The 4,863-nt window shown below is 40.5% G+C and overlaps 1 long non-coding RNA gene across 1 annotated transcript; it reads left to right on the forward strand.

Moving 5' to 3' along the window:
- Window positions 1-3,323: 3,323 nt before the first annotated feature.
- LOC145429842 (uncharacterized) lies at window positions 3,324-4,498 on the forward strand. The gene is made up of 2 exons (XR_013910172.1): window positions 3,324-3,672; window positions 4,250-4,498. It is a non-coding gene; the product is annotated as an uncharacterized LOC145429842 (long non-coding RNA).
- Window positions 4,499-4,863: the final 365 nt, after the last annotated feature.

Genomic DNA, 4,863 nt, shown 5'->3' on the forward strand with positions numbered 1-4,863 from the left:
GACCCCACGGGATGAGATCTTGCGTGGAGCCCCAGATCGAGGGAGATTATCAGTGGTCTTGTATGTCTTCCATTTTCTGATGATTGCTCCCACAGTTGATTTTTTCACACCAAGCTGCTTGCCTGTTGTAGATTCACTCTTCCCAGTCTGGTGCAGGTCTACAATACTTTTCCTGGTGTCCTTCCAAAGCTCTTTGGTCTTGGCCATGGCGGAGTTTGGAGTCTGACTGTTTGAGGCTGTGGACAGGTGTCTTTTATACAGATGATGAGTTCAAACAGGTGCCATTCATACAGGTAACGAGTGGGGGACAGAAAAGCTTCTTACAGAAGACGTTACAGGTCTGTGAGAGCCAGAGATTTTCCTTGTTTGAGGTGACCAAATACTTATTTTCCACCCTGATTTACGAATAAATTCTTTACAAATCCTACCATGTGAATTCATGGATTTTTTTTTCACATTCTGTCTCTCACAGTTGAAGTGTACCTCTGGTGCAAATTACTGACCTCTGTCATTATTTTAAGTGGGGGAACTTGCACAATCGGTGGCTGACTAAATACTTTTTTGCCCCACTGTATATATTTATAAAAAGAAAATGTACAAGCTGTGATAACTGTTTCTGATAAAATGAAGAGTAGACTGATATATTGAATATTCCTTTATTGGGTGAGAAAATCAGACCATGTCATAACTGCTTTAAGTCATACAGAATAGATATCAGAGCCTTAAACAGGCTGACTTCTGCTAAATCTGTCACGGTCTGGCTGACAGACCGTGGGGCTATGGGGGAATGAGGACCCAAAACGCAAACTCTGCGATGCAAACAGTGCACTTTATTTACAGTGAAGATAACAGATGCCCAATAAATCCCCTTTGCTCCCTAGACTCCCATATGTGTGTTCCCCTCCGACGTCCGTGCTCGTGCTCCCGGCAGTTGTGTTTCTGCACACCCTGTGCGTGCTGCCCTTCTGGTCCCTCGTTCCACATGCAGGACAATACAGAAGCAGCCGTTAAACACTGAACCCGCGCGCACACACGATGCACACTTCCTACTACTACACACTGACTTGGAGTCTTAGCTTAATGATCCCGCGCCGGTGGCAGCTCCAACACTCTCCTAAGTAGCTCCCCCGACGAGCCCTGATCACCAACAGGTGTGTGGCAGGAACTTCAGGTGTGGCCAGTCCTCCTGCAGGGCCACACCCATCAGGCCTGCATGTGGCTGTTCTCCATCCTCCAGCCACACATGTACACACCGTGCCTCTACATATGAGTGGAAACAGCATAGTGCAGAAAAACACATCCCCAAATAACAACAACACTAATAATAATAATAATAATAATAATAATAATAATAATAATAATAATACTACATCCTGCTATACTATTATATATTGTACATATATTTATTAGTTTCAGATGTAGCCATTCTTGTATTTTGCTTGTTTACATTATTGTATTTTGCACAACTCTGTTGCTTGTGAAGCTCGCACACAAGAATTTCACTCACATGTGCTGTACCAATGTACCTGCACATGTGATGTGACAATAAAAGTGATTTGATTTGATTTGATTTGCTCACGGACCCCCGAGTCCTCCAGAGCCGGGTCCGTGACAAAATGGGTCAAACTGGGCAGAAAGTCTACAAACACATAACATCCTTATAGAATAAGATGTAACACTATAGATCAACTTATCTCAGAATATATAAAGCATATAAACAATTACAGCAATATGATGCAACAAACACAGCAGCTGCTGATCCAAAATACTCAAAGCTTCATAGAACTGAAACCAACATTTATTTTTAGCTCCATTCTGCTGCTGATACAGCCTTTAGGTTTCTGAACATTAAACTTGTTGCTGCCTTTCATAGTGTGTAACTTGAAGGCCCTGAGTACTTCCTCCCACACTGAAAACACTGGGATGATCACATTATTTGAACATTACCTAATAAGACTGATTCAGGACAGACAATTAGTGATTCTAAACTTTTCTAGCAGTCCTTCACAAACAGGGAACAGTCTGTCTATTCTCTCCATCTGTCAGTCCTGGTGGATAATCAGGGGTGCAAAGCCTCACAGATGATGTGCAGCAGTGGCTCCCTCAGTCTGTCCTCACTCTGGACACTTGCAGTCGTCACACATGGAAATCAAATGTGTGATAAGCTGCAGGATTCAAACACAAGTGTAACTTATAAATGAATGTTCATACTTTTATTACACAATCAGAGAGAAAGAAACAGAGAGAGAGTGCAGGACAGACAGACAGGTGACAGTCTCAGGTGTATACACTGCTGCAAAACAGCACAAAAGAAGGAGGATTTAGTGTTTGTGTTATTACGAAACAAAAAGAGTTCCCAGATGGTACAGTGGACACATGTGTGACTCCTGTGATTAAAGCATCTTTCTTTCAGCTTAACGAGTGAATCGTCAGCTCGTTCAAACACACGTTAAAGTCCGTTTGGCTCAACACCACCGAACAGAGGAAGCAATATAACGTAGCTAACATTAACAGTGCAGTGAATCCTGCTTGTGCCGTGATATTCAGGACTGCAAACCAAAAGCATCACTGACTTTCAGCCTGTTGTGTTTGTGGATATATGACTGACTTTAATTATCCATAAAATCATCACATTCTCAGTAAGATTAAGGTCAACTATTGAACGGCGTATATTTTGAAGTAAAGGCTTTAAAACCAAGTTAGTACAAACATCGCTAATGTCACATAACTTTCCCGATATGTGGCCAACAGTAATGTTTTAATGTTCTTCATTATAAAAACATTTGCGCATAAATAAGTGACATAATATTCAGTACTTACTTCTGAAAGTTTACTCTTCGCGGCTCCGCTTCCGCCGTTTTTTTGGCAAAATTATCCACACCACCACCGCGCTGTGAAATCTGGGATATGTTGGGCCCATCCTTAAAATTCAGGGAAATTAAGGACGCATTTGAGGGACGCATTTTGAGCAGCCTTTGAATTGGGGCAGCCTTCGTCGTGTCACTGTGCCGTAATCGGCCTTGAAATGCGGCCTTTAAGGCTGCAGACCCTGAATTGGGATACAGCCCAAATCCGGTCATTGGTACTTCCTGGCTTGTGTAGTTACTAGGTAACAAAAGCTCAACACTGCCTCTAGCGTCCTGGAGCACTTCCGTTGTGTTTTGGAAATTTGCATGTGCTTTGGATTTTGCAAGTGTTTTGGAGTTTGCAAGAGTTTTGGAGTTTGTACGTGCTTTGTCTCTCGGGGCCACCGTACTTAGGGACTAGTAAAGCGCTATATAAATACAGGCCATTTACCATTTACAAGTCACCATCAAGTGTTGGATCTACACAGCAAATTCAAAAGTGTTAAATGTTTTGGTGTTAATAGTCTTCTTGCAAAAGTAGAGTTAATTTTACTCTAAGTAGAGTCACATTCTTTTAATGTAACTCTGAGGTGTAAAATGATAGTAGTTAAAATCGAGTGTTAAAAATGAGTGTTTCTCTGTCAAATCTGGAGGTGTTACAATGGAAACATTAACTCTTGACCTCTTAACTCTGAACTCCTACAGGGGCTATGACACCAACAGAGTAAATTCACAGACTCCGCCCCCAGCACGGCTCCAATTGAAGCTGAAGTGAAGCCGTTTCAGAACATTTTGCTCTACATATTTGAGTTGTTTGCCATGCTTGGTAAGTCATTTTTTCAAAGATCGTTTCAATTATTATTATGAGCTTTTACTTCTGTGGCTCTTTGGAGTTGAGACAAAGCTGTGTGAAAGGCATTAGCCATGTTGCTCGGTGATAGCATAATATTCTGTTTTAGCTAGCTGAAAGGTATTGTTTGCGGGCAAATACCACAGCCTTGAAAAAAAGCTTGCATGTGAATTTTCAGTCAAACTTTTGGTCAAATACACCTAAAACAATGTGTAGAATGTGAAATGTTGGTATAATGGTGCTACTTGAAGCCTGAAAACGATCGCCCATAAAAAAACGAGCAAACAGCAGTAGCTGACGTCCTGACTGGATTCTACGTTAGCATAGATCCCTCCAGAGTTTTGTGCACACGGTTTAGGTAAAAATGAAAAAGGTTGAGGTTTTACATTTAGTTCAGTATTACCTGTTGCCTGTGTCCTTGTCTTTCGGGAAAATACTTTACACAAGTAATGGCTCAAAGAGGATTCCTTTTTTTTCACTGTGCTGCAATTGTTTACTGGATTATTTGTGCCATTAATTAGTGTCAACTAATTTTTATTCAATCTCCGCACAGGATATGCTTGTGAAGATGGAATATGGGGGAGAGCAGAAGTGCGTTGAAGTTCCACAAAGGGATGAATGAAGGACATGCATATTGTATTGAAGAAATAAGTGATGAGAACGCTGTTATTTGCATTTACCATGTCAGACCTTTTGATAAACAAAATTCTAATGAAAGTGAGAACATGTACACTGTTACATCTTTCAGAAAATGTTTTGAAATTGTGGTGCACAGTTCAGAATAAATGTTTTTCAAAAACCATTGCGTCTTTTTAGTAAATGTTTATTTCCAGAAGAAATTTCTAGAAGTTCAGAACAGTAAAATTCCCGCTTTTTAGAATGAATTAGAAGATAACTCTTACGTAGTTAAACTAAAATACTCTTTGAGAGTTAATATATAAACTCTTAACACCAAGTGTTAAATTATCAACTCCAGACAGATTTGGTGTTTAACACTAAATCAGAGTTAACGTACCAACTCTCCAAAAAGAGTTAAATTAACACTCTCTGGTGTGGACCCATATAGACACTTTAATAGTGTTGAAATCAAATCCGACAGTGTTAATTTGGACATGCTGGATTTGCTGTGTACCAAGGAGATGCTCTTTCCCCACTGCTGTTCTGCAT

The sequence above is a fragment of the Astatotilapia calliptera genome, chromosome 7 (assembly GCF_964374335.1).
Source record: "Astatotilapia calliptera chromosome 7, fAstCal68.1, whole genome shotgun sequence".
NCBI classification, from domain to species: domain Eukaryota; kingdom Metazoa; phylum Chordata; class Actinopteri; order Cichliformes; family Cichlidae; genus Astatotilapia; species Astatotilapia calliptera.